The 18,299-nt window shown below is 43.8% G+C and overlaps 1 long non-coding RNA gene across 1 annotated transcript; it reads right to left on the bottom strand.

Annotated features, from left to right (window-relative positions):
- Positions 1–13,300: 13,300 nt before the first annotated feature.
- On the bottom strand, positions 13,301–18,098 carry LOC111764911 (uncharacterized). Its single transcript, XR_002797394.2, has 4 exons — positions 17,800–18,098; positions 17,274–17,362; positions 14,094–14,218; positions 13,301–13,552 (listed from the first exon to the last, which is right to left on the bottom strand). It is a non-coding gene; the product is annotated as an uncharacterized lncRNA (long non-coding RNA).
- Positions 18,099–18,299: the final 201 nt, after the last annotated feature.

Below are 18,299 nucleotides of genomic sequence, written 5' to 3'. Positions count from 1 at the left end.
GCTCTTTGTGACCCCGCCCTTACTGGCCTGTTTGATCTCCTCTTCCTGGCTGTTGGGATATCCCTGCATTGAGTCTCTTTTTTATACTGAACCATTTGCAGCCCTTGGAGTGTTTCATGAGATCTCTCTCTTTGCTGGCTTTGAATTTGTTCCTCCTTTTCCTGGAACATTCTCTCCCAGATAATAGCTTGGTTACTGTCTTATAATTAAACAAACAAAAAAAATCTGCTATCTCATCTGGGAAACCCTGGATGATGCCCCTATGGCTGGACCTGGGTGCCTTTCCAGTGTTGTCACTTAGTATTTTGCATTCCCCTTTATTAAGACACTTTTCATGCTACAGTAATTATATTTCTCTTTATTAACAGAGACTGGGTCCTTTATCGTTATTTTCCCAGGATCATGTGTGGCACATACTAGGTAGCAATACATATTAGATGAGTGAATGAATGAATAGCTCAGTTTGGAGGGGGTGAGAACCAATCAGAACTTTCCTAAATACACAGAGCTTAAAATTTTGGTTTTTAATAAACAATCTCAAGAATTAGCTGGCTCATCTGAACCTTATTAGCAGTGGTGAGGTTGATTAAAAAAAAAGTTAGGCAGTTTCAATATTTGGAACATACTGGGAAATGACTTTTTGGTAATAGAACTTTTGCTTTCTAGTATATTTCTGAGCCTGTCTTTTTGGGTTCTTTTAAACATCTTCCTCAAATTTTAGCATCAAAGCAGAGTGCATACTTTTTGATATATAGCATTGAGAAATCTAAATTTATTGTTCATAGGGACAATAAATATTCTATGACAATTAGAAGCAATGAAAAAAATACAGTTGTGTAAAAATACAAATAGATCAATTACATAATACTATTTACATAAATATCAACACATAAACATACAAAATCACACTCCAAATTTAAAAGAATATTCAAGGACAGTACAAAACACATCAAGGTGGATGTTTTAGAGGAAATGGGAGTCAATAATGGGAATAAAAAGGGAAAAACAAAACAGCAAAGAGATCATAAACTGAAGAGAACAACCAACTCATTCCCTCATCACCGAGGTCCAGTACCCAAATTCACCAAAGGTCACCTCCTCTGTGGGTCATGTTTGACTCTCATGACCAGAGAATTTACAGTGGTTTCTTTTGTGAAGCTTCATGTTCCTCGCATTACACTGTGCTCAAAGCTCTATTTTAATACACGTCACAGTCTATCATAATTATTTTTTCCAGGCTTTCCTTCCCCAACTGGGTGGTATGAATTCAAAGGTGGAAACCAAGTCTTACTCATCCTGGATTGTAAGCTACCAGCTCAATGCCTAAATGTTTATTGAGTGAATCAACTAGTGAAGGATGGGAATTTTGATAGAAACTGGTTCAAATTCAAGAAAATCAACAAGGCCAGCAGTTAGAAAATGGGGGTGAAGTAGGTTGAAGTGGCAGTGGGTGAATAGGAAAAACCTGCCTGGGCATGCGTAGGAGAATGAAGAAGATCAAAGAATTTTAGGAAGAGATTTCTGTCTACTCTTAGAGTGGGAAGATAAGAGATTTTCCAACACTCCTGATTAAGGAACACCTACCACCTGCACACAGACCCCATTCCCTCAATCCTACGCAAGGATTTTACTCCAGAAATCCGCCCACCTTTCTCTCTTGTATCATCACGTTTCTCCTCTCTACTGGGTCATTCTCATTAGCATGCAAGAAAGTTATGGGGTCTTCCATCTTCAAAGAATCCTTTCATAACTTCCACACTCTCTCCAATTATTAAGGCATTTCTCTGCTCCCAAATTCAAGAAAACTATTTGGCAGAGTTGTCTCTACGTGCTGTCTCTACTTGACTTTCTTCCCACTTCTCTCAGATCTATTGCAATCCATCTTTTCACCCAGAACTCCACTGGAACAGTTCTCATGAAGACTACTAATTACCCTGAACTTGCCAAGTCTGCAGGCCAATGCTCAGTCTTTATCTTACTTACTCTTTCAGCAATATTTGAAGGCAGCATGCCCTTCTTCCTGAAACAATTTTAGTGGACTCCAGCAAGCCATTTTCTTGGTTCTCTTGTCAACACCTCTCCTGGAACAGCTCATAGGCATTTCACACTTAATGAGTATAGAGCTGAACTTCTGATTTCCACCCTCAAACTTGAGCTTTCTCCATCCTTCCAGTTGCCTGGGCCCCAAACACGGGGTCATCCTTGAGTTTTTCTTCCTCTTACACTGCACAGCCAGTCCATCAGCATATCCCATTGGATCCACCCACAAAACACATCCAGAATCTGATGCCTTGGCGCCACCTCAACTGCCATCACTCTGGTCTAGGCACCATTGTCTCTTTCTTGTGTTATTACAAGTGTTTCCTTCCTGGACTCCCTCCTTTACCCTTGCTAGACTCCCCACCCCCAGGCTATTCTCAGCCTAAGCAGCCAGAACGATGCTTTAACGACTGAAGTCAGGCTGTATCATTTTTCTGCTCAAAAATCTCCCTTTGGGTTTCCATCTCAGTTGGAGTAAAAGTCCCTGCCAGTCCCCCTCCTGACCTCTTTGAACTTCTCTCCTACAACTCTTTCATTCAGTTACTCCCATCTGGTCACAGTGGATTCCTGGTTGCTCCTTGACCATGTCAAGTCTTCTCTGCCCTCAGGACCTTTGTATTTGCTATTCTCTACCTGGAACACTTTGTGTGTGTGTGTGTGTCAAATGGCCTTATGGCTTATTTTCTTACTTCCTTCAATTTTCTCTTCAAATGTCATACTGTGAGGGAAACATTCCTTTGAACTTTTTCTCCTCTCTTCATTATATTATTTATATATATATGTATTTCTTATTTATTGGTTTGCAGCATTACCACATGTTATATTTATATATTATCTGACTCCCCTTTCTGCTACAACTTTCTCTTTCTTGTTTGCTGTTTTATCTCTACTGCCTAGAATGGTTCAAGATACTTATTAGGCACTTATAAAGTATCTTTTGAATGAATAAGCTATTTCCTTCAGAGAGAAGAATGATACTGCAAAGAGTGTCAAAGTCCTTCTGGACGGAACATGCAGGAAACATCTGTGGCAAGAGCTGTGTCAGCCATGGCCAGAGACTTAGAATCCAGTAAAATGAACTATGGGCATGGAGTCAAAATGCAGTGGGCTGACCAAATGGTAGTGAAATAGGTTAAAACTACACCTACCCCCCAATTCATTGGAGTCACCCAGGACAACTAAGAAGGAGATGATGATGGACAATGACCATCCCAAGGAACAACTGCAAGCAAGATAGTCCAGTCCATTTGCCTCATGGTATCTAAGTGCCCTCTCAGCTAGAGGTGGAGTGGGCAGCACCATTCCTGAATCCTCAGGATTGGGGAATGAGTGATGGAAGAGAGTAGACTTGCCGTTATTCTACTACAGACTTACTGTTATTCTAGTAATGGAAGAACTTTTATCATTGATGTGGAGGCAGTGGCTACTGGAGGTTCTAAAGGGAGGGAGAGGGAAAAATAGATGAAATATGGGGGCATTTTTGGGGCTTTGGAATTGTCCTGAATGACACTGCAGTGACAGATACAGGCCGTTATATATCTTATCACAACTAACAAACTTGTGAGGGAGAGAGTACAAACTACAACGTAAACTATAATCCACGCTTAGTGGCAATTCTCCAATATGTGTTTATCCTATGTAACAAATGTACCACACTAATTAAGGATGTTGTTAATGTGGCAAAATGTGGGAGGTGTGGGGAGCGGGGCCTTTGGGAGCGGGGGCCCTATATTTTTAATGTAACATTTATGTAGTCTAAGTAGCTTTAAAAAATTTTTTTAAGTATGTTAAAAAAAAAAAGTTAAAACTAAACTGGCCCAGTGGAAATCTGAAGTCCTCCCAGCAGCCTGCCTGTCTGTGTCCCGGGTGTATTGGGACTGAATTCTGAGATCCTTCCCTGAAGAACCAGTGTTGCTCCTCGTGAAATTTAGGGGTGTTTGATTGCCGGTAGCTTTCTGTGGAGGACTTGGCAGTGTAGCAGAGTGGGATGGAATTGGAGTAGCCCCACCACGGTCTCTTCCATTTTCCTCTGGTGATGAGATGAAGAAAGGATGAGTAAAGTGAGTGAGGAATCTTCTTTGTGAGGGAGCTTGAGTAATTCCTTCTTATCACATAAATACGCCAAGCCATCTGTCCTTGTTTTTAAACATTTCGGTGCATTGTCTGCATGCCTTCTGAGTGATGAAATGTTGTTGTAATTCAGTACTTTAAGGAAATTAATATCTAGTGAGGTAGGGTAAGAAGCACTAGCCTGGATATCATGGGAGTAGAGAGGCCATCAACCAAATTCAATAACTGCTGCCTTGAATACAGCAAGATGGTAAGTGTCCTAAAAGACCAAAACAGGTCTGGTGTGACAGAGATTCACTCATTCACTCATGGGCGAGTTGTGCCTGCTGTGAAGTTCTCCAAAGGGCAACAGTTGACTTTTTGTGTTCCTTATGCCAAGCACAGAGTTTTAGATACAGTAAGAGTTCTGTAATTATTGGTGGAAATGTTTTCCAGACTCCCCTGCTGAAGCAGAACTTTGCAGTTGGGAAAAACTTTCTCTTTGGAAATTTGCAATCTTGAGTAGATAAACCCTGACTTAAAAACATCCTTCCATTCCTCTGTAATTCTTTCAGAAGTCTACCAGCATATCTTTTTGACCTTCTGAGAACAGTTTAATGTATTTTTCAGTGACATCAGTAGGATTTTTAAGACTTTACTGAGGCCATAAAAAAAAAATGACCAAAGTAACAACATAAACTATCTTTCAAGCTCGTTCCACTCCCCAAAGATAGGAACTGCAGAATACACAAATCTGGTCTGGTGAAGGGATGCAAAGATAAAGAAAGAAAGCCATCTAATCCATGAATTAAAAAATCAAGTCTTCAAGCAAGATAGTAGCTAGCTAGCACTTGAATTAAAAAATTCTGGGACGCGGACGTGGCTCAACTGACAGAGTGTCTGGCTACCATATGGGAGGGTCCAGGGTTTGATCCGTAGGGTGTGGTAAACCGGCCCACGCGCAGAGCTGCCACGCAAGGAGTGCCGTGCCACACACAGTGAATGGACACAGAGAGCAGACAATGGGGGAGAAAGGGGAGAGAAATTAAAAAAAAAAACAACTTCTGTGCCCTTTAAATGGACCATCCAAACAAGGCACCCTTCCTCAGGGCTGACAGCTTGCCCAGTCAAGTGACATGTGTGGATTTTGTACTTCTTTCTCCTGTTTCTGGGCCCCCTTGATATCCTCTTGATATCCTTCATTTAAGTGCCATTATATGATGCCGGAAAGTTTGCACAGGACCAGAGAACTCTCTGGAGAGTAAGCAGTCAGCTACAAGTTGAAGCTACTTTACAGCATTCCTCTCCGAAAAGTATTCTGCCTGAAATGGGAGGCTTCAGGTTTCAGTGCCTTAGGGTGCCCCACACACTGTAGTGACTGAGGACGGAAAATGAATACTTTGTTCTCAACCCTGCATTTAAGTGAGCGTGTCAGCTACCATGTCCTAACACACCACCCTTTCCATGTCTTCCTTTCCATGTCTTTCCCTTGAACTCCTTCATGAAAAGCCTCTCATCCCGCTGGCTGAGCCTTGTAACTGTGCATCTTTCCAGTTCCAGTACGTGTACCTTCTTTCTTCACTGAGTTCAGTTCTGTTTTCCTTTAGCGCTGAACAGGTAGATCTCAAATGACAAGCACATGGTATACTGATGATGGTGATTCCAATGAGTGATGAAGCCAATGGCTCCTCCCAAGCCAATGCACAGGACAGGTGTCCTTGAGTATTTTATTCAGAGTATTAAGAAGTGTTTGACAAAAGGACACATACTGTATGATTTCATTGCTATGAACCAAAGATACTGTGTAACCTATTGTATGATTTTGAAAAAATTATATTATCCAGTACATTTAATTGAGAAATATATGTTTTTACTCAACTGTGTTTTCTTTTTAGTTATTAATTGCTTATATTTTCAATTATTAAATGTACAAAATAAAGTTAAAAAAAAAGTGTTTGACCTAAGGGCCAGGGTTCTTGATGAGACAGCCCTGGGTTCAAGTTTCTGCCTTATCCCTTACTCTGTGGCCTTGGGAAGTTGCTTAACTACTTCTCCGTCAGGACTAAATAAGATTGCATGCGCCTGGCATGAACTGAGAGCTTGACACACAGCAAGCCTTCAAAATAGTACCTGTTCTCACTGACGTTATTGTTACTAAAAGGAAGGTCTTGGTCTGCAGCTCAATCTCAGAATACTTTCCAAAACTGGATTTTGAGCAGCTGCTGCCTAGTGGTTGGCTTTGTCATATGAGATTTCTTGCCTTGGAGAGCTATTAGTTCTTGGGCAGATATGAGCCATCCTGTTGTGGGGACAGTGGGACAGGGTGGACCACACTTGGAGGGGTCAGTGCCCACTCAGGGGCACGGAGATTTGCTGGAATGGGGAAGGAGGGGAAAGAGTGCTATGAAGCCATGGCTGGAGGCCTAACCCGGGGAAAATGAACGAGGCGGGAATCTGAGGAAGGAAGCCAGGAGGGAATTCAGTTTCCGAAGGGTATGGGGTAAGGAAAGCCTGAAGGTCCACAGTGGAATCTAGTCCCAGGGAAAGAGATGAAGAATGAAATCCATGTAACAGCCCAGGAATGGTGATGACCCGGCAGAGAATCCTCACCACAGCGCCCCAGGCTACGACTTGACTGGGCAAGTCCTTTGAGAAGGACTTTGAGCAGCCTTCTGCTGACCGTTCCTCTGCAACGCAAGGCACGGCTCCTCACGCAACTCTATTCATCTTAACACATTTCCTCATATGCCAGTGAAGACAGCTGCTTTCTCTAGTGTGAGCGATCCCTTCTCTGTTCCAAAGGAAACCATAGTCCTGACGAAGCAAGTGCATGGATTTCCTACGGTGTCGAGATCTGTTTTAGGTGTTTTGAGTTGAGCCACAGTGCACAATGCTCTACCTAGAAGTTGGGCACAAGTGTAATAATGGTGTAAGGATGTTAAATTCTGAGTCTCTAGGAACTGTATAATTTCAAGTACTTTGTCCCATTGTCCTTGAGAATCCTCATGTTTTGAATATCTCAATTTATTTTAAATTCTGTAGAGGCATAAACATGCTTTGAAAGGCTCCATTCCGGTGGAAAATATGGTTCATCTAATTATGGTTTAAAAGGGTGCATGGCTGTTTCTTTTAGCAATTGAACTTGTGCATAATATTGTGTCTTTGGAAGAATGATCACTGGGTCCCGGACAACTGACCTTCACAGAGGCTTTGTAAAGATAACCCACTCATGTAGAGAAGGGTAATGGTCAAGATCCTCTCACAGGGGGCCAGTTCACTGAAAATGCAGCTGTGTCCCAGAAGAAAGAAATCTCCACCTTGTGTCCTTGTGTGTGTACAGGACGGTCCCCACCCTTATCAGCCACCAGCTGGCTCTTGAGAGTGAGGCAGGACCAAAGCCTGGGTGTGTCCTGAACTCGTGTGCCCTCAGATCCACCCTGCCCTTTCTCTGCCCTGCTCTGCTTCGCAGGGGCCTGATCCCTGAAGGCTGCGTTTCCCAAGCTTTTTTTGTTGGCTGGTTTCTGGTTGGGTTTGGCCAACGGGAAGCAGTGAGGGGAAACAGGATGCTGACAGCAGGAGGAGGGGAGAAGCAAGGCTCTCTCTCCCTTCTTTCTCTGCCTTGGCAGGGTCTCCATCTGGGGCCGCATCCCTCCGTCCCCACAGGGCAAACTTGGAACGGTCCTGGTTTCCACTAGGGTACTCCAGCCCTGGGCTCTGAGAACACATTCTCCTCCCTAGAAGTTTCTTTTTGTTCCTAATCTCTGATTTGCTCAGTGTTCCTTGGTTAGATTTCCAGCCTCCTTCATCACATGTTAATTAGTTTGCTGCCTTAAATTTCCTCTATTTAAAATATTCTGTTTTCCTTGTTGGACCCTGTATTCATCAGCCAAACGGATGCTGATGCAAAACACTGGAAATTGGTTGTTTTTTTTAAAGGGTATTTATTTGGAGTAGGAGCGTATAGATACCAGGCCATAAAGCATAAGTTACTTCCCTCACCAAAGTCTATTTCCACATGTTGGAGCAAGATGGCTGCCAATGTCTGTGAGGATTCAGGCTTCCTGGGTTCCTCCCTTCCAAGGTCTTGCTTCTCTCTGGGTTCAGGGTTCCTCTCTTCCCAGGGCTTGTTTTTTCCTGGGCTCAGGGTTTCTCTCTTCCCAGGGCTTGCTTCTCCTTCCTCTGTGAGCTACTTCCCAGTATCAAATTCCAACATCAAAACTCCAACATCAAAAACCCTCAACTCTGTCCTTTGCCATGCCTTTTATCTGTGAGGCCCCGCCCACCAAGGGGTGGGGATTCAATGCCCTAATGACGTGGCACAATCAAAACCCTAATCATAACTTAATCACACCCAGGTACAGACCAGATTACAAACATAATCCAATATCTATTTTTGGAATTCCTAACTATATCAAACTGCTACATTCCACCCTCTGAATTCCAAAAAGACATTACAATATTTGAAAAAGCCTTAAATTTGTAACAATGCAAATACTAAATCATATCATAATTAATTTAAAGAAATACAGTTTGTCTTGGGCAAAGTCCTGTCTGCTATAGACCTCTGAAACTTACAAAACAATTTATCAATTTTCCAATACATAAATGGACAACGGTAAACATTTTCATTACAATAAGGAGAAATTGGGAGGGAAACATGAGTCATGGGTCTTCTACAGTTCAGTAAACCTGCCGGTCATCCTCTATTTGATTTCAAAGTCATTCTTAAGAAGATGGTTTCTTCCCCTTTCCACTGGCTTGCCCAACAGCCATTTTCTTGGTTCCACCTTCATCAAGCATCTGGATGTTGCCCAAGCTCCAGACCTCTCCCTCCAAGACTGTTGGGGTGATTGCCACACCTTATCCAATCTTTGCATTAGAGTCTTAACCCCCCTAGTACAGTGATGTGAAGACAACATTCCCCCTAATCTTAGGCATACAGACTCAACCCAGTCAGAGCAATGAGTTGACCACTTGGCCTTCCCTAATCTTTGGGGGACAGGTCCACCCCTCTCAGACTTGTTTGGTGCTGACCTTAACTGCCTAATCCTTGGGGAATGTGCTCCACCCTTTCTGTACCCTGGGCCAGCAAAACTCTCCCAGATCATTGGACAGGAACATCCACCCTCTTCAAGTGCTGGGACAAACCCACCCTCTTTGTACACATGGGTGGGGTTCCTCTCTTGGCCCAAGGTGATGTCCTAATTCCAGATCTTAGCTTCCATGGTTTTCCTCTTAAAGCTGTTTCTCTTTCAATCTCTCCTTTCCATGTCCTTTTTATTCCAGGTTAGCAGTGGTTTTGTTCATACAGCTCTCTCAAAAACCTTGTTGGTTTGGAATGCAGGAAGCAGGGGTCCAAGCCATCAGACAGTAAGACTTTCCATAAGTCTTTCCCAGATAACTGCATCTTAAATCTTGATTTACCAGTTCCAAGTTTAGCTAAGTCCTCCAATGGGGCACTTTCATGTGGGAACTTGATTCCCCAAGGCTTGGAATTTCCAGAATCAGTTTCTGTTTTCTTTGTGTCTGACAGTTCAGTCCTCAGCATATCTCTCTCATCTAGCATTTTGCTATAAGCTGCAAGCAGAAGCCAAGCTGCATTCCCCAGATTTACTTTGGAAATTTCTTCAGCCAAATGCCCAGGCTCACCATTTTAAAAGTCCACCTTCCATAAAACACCAGGAGTTAATCTTGCTAAGTTCTCTGTAACTTTAAAACATGGATCACCTTTCCTCCAGTTTCCAATAATATTTTCATCGCTTACTTCTAAGCATCATAAAAAGTCTCTTTAGCATCCATATTGCTATCAGCAGTCCTTTTAAAGCAATCTAGGCCTTTTCCATCAAGCATCTCTAAATTCCTTCAAAAAAACCCCTTACCCATTTATAAAATCGCTCCAGCATTTCAGTAATTGCAAAAACACTTCCCCACTCCTTGGTACCAAATTCTGTATTAGTCAGCCAAAGGGGTGCTGATACAAAACACCAGAAACTGGTTGGTTTTCATAAAGGGTATTTACTTGGGCGCTTATAGATATCAGGCCATAAAGCCTAAGTTACTTCCCTCATCAAAGTCTATTTTCACATGTTGGAGCAAGATGGCTGCCGACGGCTGCGAGGGTTCAGGCTTCCTGGGTTGCTCCCTTCCAGGGTCTTGCTTTTCTTTCCTCTGTGTGCTGACTTCCTGGGACTCCAGCTTAAGGCTTCAACATCAAACTCCAACTTCAAAAACCCTCAACTCTGTTCTTTGCCATGCCTTTTACCTGTGAGTCCCCACCTCTTGCTCTAATGATGTGGCTTAAACAAAGCCCTAATCATAACTTAATCATGCCCAGATACAGACCAGATTACAAACATAATCCAATATCTACTTTTTGGAATTCATAACTATATCAAACTGCTACAGACCCTGACTGCTAGCACGTTATATTCTTTTCATTTTTTCCCTATTTTACCAGTAAAGGTTAAGTGTCTGGGTGGTGTTGCCTTATATGAGTCAGCAGCCACATGCAGAGAGGTGTATCAACATGTAAGGAGGAAATTGGGAATAAGAATTCAGGAAAAACTGTCAAATAGCAATTTATTTTGTCCCCTTCTTTTTCTCCTTTTCTATATCCTTATTACCTCTTGTATTAGTCAGGTTCTCTAGGGAAAAAGAACCAACAGTATGTATATATATTTACATAATATGTTGTATATATGAGTTTTTGGTCACAGATTATGAGATAATATCATCAGACTATTTCCACTTACTATGGTCCATAGCATACATTTGGCATATTTTTTCCCATACCCCTCTATTTTTGGCACCAATGCAAGAATATTACAGTATTGCTGTTAACTATAGTCCGTAGGATACATTAATTGTATTTTTCCCACACTTCTCCACAATATTTTCTGCAATAGTGATGTACATCTACTGTAGTTCACAGAAGAACATTCTTGCTTTTGTACTATTAACTACAGTTCTCGTTCACTTCTGAATTCACTGTGTTATTCAGCCTTTAGATTATTCTCTGCCTTTTTTCTCAATTAACATTTATATCCCTAGGGTACCCTTTTCAGGCACAATCCTATTTATAAACTAGCTGCTACTGACTATGATGTGTTACCATTTACTCTATCCTCTTCCACACTTTTACCATCAAGTTAATTAAAACTTCTACATATTGGAGAAGATAGAAGCTGGGCACTCATTCATATGCCTGTGAATCATAAAGACTGAGTGAGTATCCCAGGTTGAGTTGGTAGTTCTGATATGTATAATAAAAATGATCTTAGAGGTAAAACAATAATTGTATTAACTGGAAGATCAAAGAATGTGTCCATCATATTTTTCAGGACAGACAGTTGTGATGGTGGTGTGAATAGGTAAAAATTATAGGGTAATTGCATTTAGGGTCTAAAGAAAGAATCTGCAGCTAAATCTATGCAATATGTAATTTATCCACATTAGTTTTCATTTGGGTAAGGAAGTTCTGAAATATCCCCAAAGTAGTTTACTTACCATTTGAAAGTCCTCTAAAAATAGAACTATTGGGAAAACGTTGTGTGTGGTGGTGGAAAAGAAAAGATCCCTCAGTTTTTTGGAGGGAATAACTAAAAATACTTAAATGGCTAAGTTTTACTTGGTATAGTTAAGAATTAAATTTATCAATTTTAACATTGCTGTTACATCTGAAATAAACCTAAGTGGTATTCTGGTAAAAAACAAACAACAACAACAAAAACACTGCTATGTATTAATACATTAAGCATCAGTACTCCTTCACAGCCCTCCTCTTATCCTAATAACCTATATTCTAGATTTTAACTCCATGTGTTTGTTCTTTTATTTAGTTCATTTTAGTGAGATGATGCAATATTTGTCATTTTGTGTCTGGCTTATTTCACTTAGCGTAATGTCTTCAAGGTTGATCCATGTTATCACATGTCCCAATTTCATTTCCTCTTACTGCAGCAGAGTATTCCATCATATGTATATACCACATTTTGTTCATTCATTGGTTGATGGACATTTGGGTTGTTTCCAACTTTTGGAAATTGTGAATAAACATTAGTGTGCAGATATCTGTTTGTGTCACAATTTTCAGGTCTTCTGGATTATGAGATTTTTTTTTTTAAAGATTTATTTTTATTTATTTAATTCCCCTCCCCTCCCCCAGTTGTCTGTTCTCTGTGTCTGTTTGCTGCGTCTTGTTTCTTTGTCCGCTTCTGTTGTCGTCAGCGGCACGGGAAGTGTGGGCGGCGCCATTCCTCGGCAGGCTGCTCACTCCTTCGCGCTGGGCGGCTCTCCTTATGGGCGCACTCCTTGCGCGTGGGGCTCCCCTACGCGGGGACACCCCTGTGTGGCAGGGCACTCCTTGCGCACATCAGCACTGCGCATGGGCCAGCTCCACACGGGTCAAGGAGGCCCGGGGCTTGAACCGCGGACCTCCCATGTGGTAGACGGACGCCCTAACCACTGGGCCAAAGTCCTTTTCCCATGGATTATGAGATTTTTAAAATAAGAATTGGGGGAAGCGGACTTGGCCCAGTGGTTAGGGTGTCCGTCTACCACATGGGGGGTCTGCGGTTCAAACCCCGGGCCTCCTTGACCCGTGTGGAGCTGGCCCATGCGCAGTGCTGATGCGCACAAGGAGTGCCCTGCCACACAGGGGTGTCCCCCGCGTAGGGGAGCCCCGCATGCATGGAGTGCGCCCCATAAGGAGAGCCACCCAGCGCGAAAGAAAGTGCAGCCTGCCCAGGAGTGGCACCACCCACACGGAGAGCTGACATAACAAGATGATGCAACAAAAAGAAACACAGATTCCTGTGCCACTGACAACTACAGAAGTGGACAAAGAAGACGACGCAGCAAATAGACACAGAGAACAGACAACCGGGGTGGGGGGAGGGGAGAGAAATAAATAAATAAATCTTAAAAAAAAAAGAATTGGCTCCCATGACTGTGGGGATGGGTAAATCCCAATTACATAGGACAGGCTGCAAGCTGAGAACTCTGAAGAAAGTTTTTGATGAGTTCCCCAGGAGACTCAGGCTGTCTGAAGTGGAGTCCAGGGTGTAGGAAACCCAGCTCAAATAAATTCCTTAGACCACATGAAAAACCCTTACTCTGTTGCAACATTTGTATAGTTTCCTCTTCCCTTCCTTCGCACTCCCTCACTCTCACCATAACCCATGTCAAAGGAAGACTCAGAGGCAAAACCATGTAGTAGGGAAACATGTTTACTTGCAAAGAACCTCACATAGAAGGCTGTAGAAGAACGAGCTCATCAAATGAGAAAAAATTTCAAATATTTAAAGGAAAAAACCCACAAGATTACGGAGCTGATCCGCCTCATCGTTGGTATGTTTCAGGTTCAAGTTTGGAGTATTCCTCTCATGTTTATCATAGCCACCGAGGTTGTGAGGTATTACGGCACTAGGGCAATCCACTGCTCGCTCTCCCTTCAAAGGAGGACCTGTATGGGAAGAGCAGTTAGCGGGAAACTTCAGCTCGTCACACCCTTGGGAACTGCTGCAGCCATCACGCCGAGGCCACCCTCTCCCTGGGCAGCTTCCAGCCGTGACAGGGCATGGCAGGAGGAAGAGAGCTTGGCCATTCCTCTGCAGGGCCAGCTTTTCCCTGGAGCCCCCGCTGGCATGGTGGAGACTTTCCCACCACTGCTCTGGAGCATGAGGCTCTCGTACCCCACCCTCCTCCTCCCCTCTCTCCTCTCTCTGCTGTCAGACCTGAAGGCTTCCCCCACCTCCTCCTGCTCCCTCACCCCGTTATTCCTGTCCTCCCAAAATAGTTGCATCCTAATTCTGACGTTGCCTCTGATTACCAGAAAACCCAAACTGACACAAGGGACGTTTTTGGATATCAGCATTGAAAACGTCAGGGCAGACGCTTTTGTTGGGAACATGAAAACTTCAACATTTTTTGTTGTTGTTAAAAGAAGCCTTAAGGTTTCATTTATTTGTGGTTGGGGAGAGCTGGAATCAGAGAAGGTATTCTACCTTTTTATTTTTGGTTTCTCTCTGGCCCTGAAGTGTTTTGACGATTTTTCTTCTGACCGTGGTTCATGCTGGGCACACTTTTGCATACCAGCAAGGGACAGGTGTCAGTTGTACTTTCGCTGAAACTGCAAGAGGTGTGACAAGGCAACGTCAGAGGAGAGAGCCTGGCAGGTCGATCAGTGCTACTGGCCTGAAGGTCTTTGCGGTGAGCCTAATGCCCAGAACCAGTGACTATGTGCCCTGGCATGGCAAAAGGGCCTTTGCAGATGTGTTAAGTTAAGGATCTTGAGATGGGGAGGTTACCCTGTGTTAGCCAATGCCACCACAAAGGACCATATCTAGGCAGTCAGATGCTGTTGACCTCGAAGCCAGAGGACTGTAGCCAAGGCAGGAGGTGGCATCTAGGAGCTCAAAAAGGTTAGGAAACTGACACTCCCCTCAAGCGTCCAGAAGGAATGCATCGCTGCCCACACTTTGATTTTTAGAGCAGCGAGATTGATTTTGGACTTCTGACCTCCAGGATTATAAGATAATAAATTTGTATTGTCTGCAGCCCCTGAGCTTGTGGTGATTTGTTACAGCAGCAATAGGAAATGCATACGATCTTATTCAGGATTATAATTTTATCTTTTTCTTGGCACACTCTGGGACTCAGCACTGGCCCATGGGCTCTAAAAATTTCACATGAAAGATATCGTGTAGGTCCCTCCCTATGCCATTATTTCCTTAATTCACTCAATAGTATCAATGTCCTGTAGTGATTAAGAGTCAGACTCAAGAGTTGGTTTGAACCCTGGCTCTGCCTTTTAGTAGTTGCCTGATCTTAGTAAGTTACTTAACCTCCCTGGATTTCAATTTCCCCATCTTCAAATACTCTAGGGGTCAGCAAGCTGTAGCCTCTAGGCCACAACTATCCTGCTACCTGTTTTTGCAAATAAAATTTAATTGGTGACATAGCCACGCCCATTGGCTTACATGTTGTCTATGGCCCCTTTTGCATCATCACAACAGAACTGAGTGGTTGTGACCATAGAGGACACCCTGCCTAAAATATTTATCATCTCACCATTTACAGAAAAAGTTTGTCATCCTCTGAAATAGGTTCATAATAGTATCTACCTTTATGGAGATAAACCAAGTGCCCAGAGAGTTGCTTAGCAATTAGGAAGAGCTTGAGTACATATTAGCGGTTGCTGTTGTGGTTGCTATTATTACTTGAATCGGCACCAACTACAGACCAGGCGCTGTGGGCCCCTGCCTGTGCTGTCACTGCCGGGTCACCCAGTCCAGGCCTGAACCTGGCCTGCAGGGTTCTCCCCGGAGCTTCTCTGTCGGCGCCACTGGCCACTTCCAGATTTGGAACCGTCTTGAGTCCTGGGTGGGGAAAACTGGAGGGTGGTGGGGGGCCGCAGGGGGCTGGAGAATAGACTCAACACCGATTTAGTAGTATTTCAAATTCTATCTTCTTCCTCATTTGCTTTTCTTAGTCCTCAGATTCCTACCACAAGGGTTCTGTCCAGGTACCGTAGCTGCCTTCAGCGGGTGAGACAGGGTGGATTGTGCTCACTCCGTCTTACCTGGAACTGGATCTTCTCCTCACTGTGTAGTATTGCTCATTTCAAGGCAGCCTGCCAAGTAGTGTGGGGTTATCAAAAATGCATATGACTAGGTCCCTGTTCTAAACGAACTTGATAGAAAGGAGGAGAGGTCAGCGGGTTTGGTCTTTTATTTTTCCGTGGGTTGTATGTCGGGAGAGGGGAAATGGTGGACTAAAGCTCCAGGCATGCTGGGGTCTCATCGAAGTGGAGCTGGAGGGAAAGAGGGGGAAGCAATGATGGGAAGCTGGCAAGGACGTTTCCTTGAGGGAGCGTCCAGGTGGACCAGGGCTACCTGGGTGCACTGAGTCCGAAGAGATCCAGTCCCAGATGTAGAATGATCTCCTGACATATTGAGTTTATGTCTCCACTTAGGCGAGATTCCTAAAATGGCGGAATGCTTTGGGGCAAGACCGGCTTTTGAGGGTGATTCTGAGACATCTGCTCATAGACTTCAGCATCTCAGGCAGGGAGAGTGGGGTTCAATCGGAGGCCCCCATCCTAGAAGGGCAGGCCCATGAAGCAAGGCCAGATGAGGTACCAAAGAGGGCAGGGAGTCGGCTAAGAAGGCCAGTCCTTTGGATAAACTTAACCTGGTGGTAGGGAGCCCCATAAGTTGGGAAGTGAAAAAAAGAACGCAATATCCAGGACTGGTTAGCCAGAAGGAGCAGAGGAGAGGACTCTGCGGGGCCCCACAGCCCTGACCGGGCCGCCCGTTCCCAAGGAGAAGACTGTTTCGGTGTAAGCCCCGTTGTCAGAGCTGTGATTCTCAACGTTATTTCCCATAGAAGGCATCCAGGCTACTTGTTCTATTTTTTTAAAATGCAGATTCCCAGGAAGCCCAGTTAGGGTGGGGCCCAGACCTCTGCATTTTGGGCTGCGACTGAGGCTGTGGGTCCCTCCTCTATGTTAGGATTGGCACAGGTGTCTGGTCACCTGGCCAGGGTGGTCAGCCGTGTAGACAACACGGGACCGTGGTGGGATGAGAAATGGGTGGAGCAGTGCACCCAGCAGCCCCCAAAGCAGGCTTCCCCCGTAAGAGCTGTCTTCTCGAATGTGCCTTGGGCTGGGAGGTGCCAAGCGAGGTTTTTTAATTCACTTCTGCTTGGCAGTCGAGTGCCTGAGGGTGCGGCTACCTAGAATAGAAAAGAATGGACCCGAAAGCTGCTGGGACCCAGCAAGGAAGAAGGAAGCCGGGGTGGCCGCACGGCTTTTCATCAGGCTGGGGACGGCCACCCAGCAGTAAAGCTCCGGGCAGTATTTCTTCTGTAAGTGATCTGCCTGGCAATGCCCCTTGCCTGTGGAGGAGGTTGTAACCCAGGGCTGGGGAGAACGGGCGTGTCAGGAAACAGTCCTTCATCTATGGGAGAACTTGTCTTCTCAGAAGAGAAGTTGCTTTGTATGTTTAAATGGAGGGACGCCAAAGAGTACCAGCCCATGTCAATACTTCCAGGATTTACGTCGGTAAACACCTAAGTGAAAGCCTGTCCCCCAGGTGACTTTAAACAGAATCCAAAACCTTCATCTGTAACATCTGTGCTTGCTACAGGACACTTTACTGTGAGTCAGAGAATGACAAACTTACCCCTTCAACACCCTTGAGTGGCCTTGGGTCTCCCCCGGAGGTCTCCTCAGAGACAACGGAAGCCGTTCTGGAGCTTCCAATGACCAAACCTGGGGCGATTTGAGCCACAAAATAAATCAGGATGGTAGGAGATTATAACCCATAAATTAAACTAAGTATCCACAAGTCCATATTGATGTAAGCAAATAACTGAATAAATAAAGAATGGGGGAGAAGGGACAGTTCTTCCTTACAGTAGAATCAATTAAAAAAAAATAGGGGAATGATGGAAACAGATAAATCACTGTTTGGCAAACACCACTGTAATGATTTTTGCTGGAGAGTATTATCAATGGATGCTAAAATTAGTGGATGAAAGTATGAGAGAAACGGGATATTTGTATAGTTGTTAAATCCCTTCCCCTTTGAGATATTCTGAATTACAGAGGGAGAATTCAGAACTTTTTTATGAAGAAACCTGGCAGATGTCACCTTAGCCAAGAGATCAAAGTTAAAACCACCACAATATGACATAGTTATCACTCACCTCCTGTATGAAGGACTAAGAAAGGCACACTTCTGTGGTCTTCTTGGCAAAAATGTGTAACTTCAATCTAATCATGAGAAAACATCAGAAAAGCCAAACGGAGGACATTTGGCCAAATACCTGGCCTACATTCTTCAAGAAAGACTGAGTAGCTGCCTCAACTTGAAGAAACAGGGACACATGACAACTGAATGCAAATGCAGGCCCTCGGTCAGATTCTGGACCAGAGAAACAACATTAGTGGAACAATTGTGGAAATTCGAATAAAATCGGTGGGCTAATGAAGTAACCATTGTACTAGGGTTATGTAAGATGCTGACATTAGAGGGACTGGGGAAGGGTATATGGGAATTTGTGTACTATTTTTGCCAACTTGTTCAAAGTCTAAAACTGTTTTGAATTAAAAAGTTAGATGGGGAAAGAAAGATTCCTTCTGAATTCTCTAAAGGTATTCCTTCACCTTTTGATTTATGAATTGAAATAAGGCAGAAGTTATGCAG

Source organism: Dasypus novemcinctus, chromosome 15, assembly GCF_030445035.2.
Source record: "Dasypus novemcinctus isolate mDasNov1 chromosome 15, mDasNov1.1.hap2, whole genome shotgun sequence".
NCBI classification, from domain to species: domain Eukaryota; kingdom Metazoa; phylum Chordata; class Mammalia; order Cingulata; family Dasypodidae; genus Dasypus; species Dasypus novemcinctus.
The sequence above is the reverse complement of the archived record's forward strand: the minus strand, read 5'-3'. Positions and strand labels throughout refer to the sequence as shown.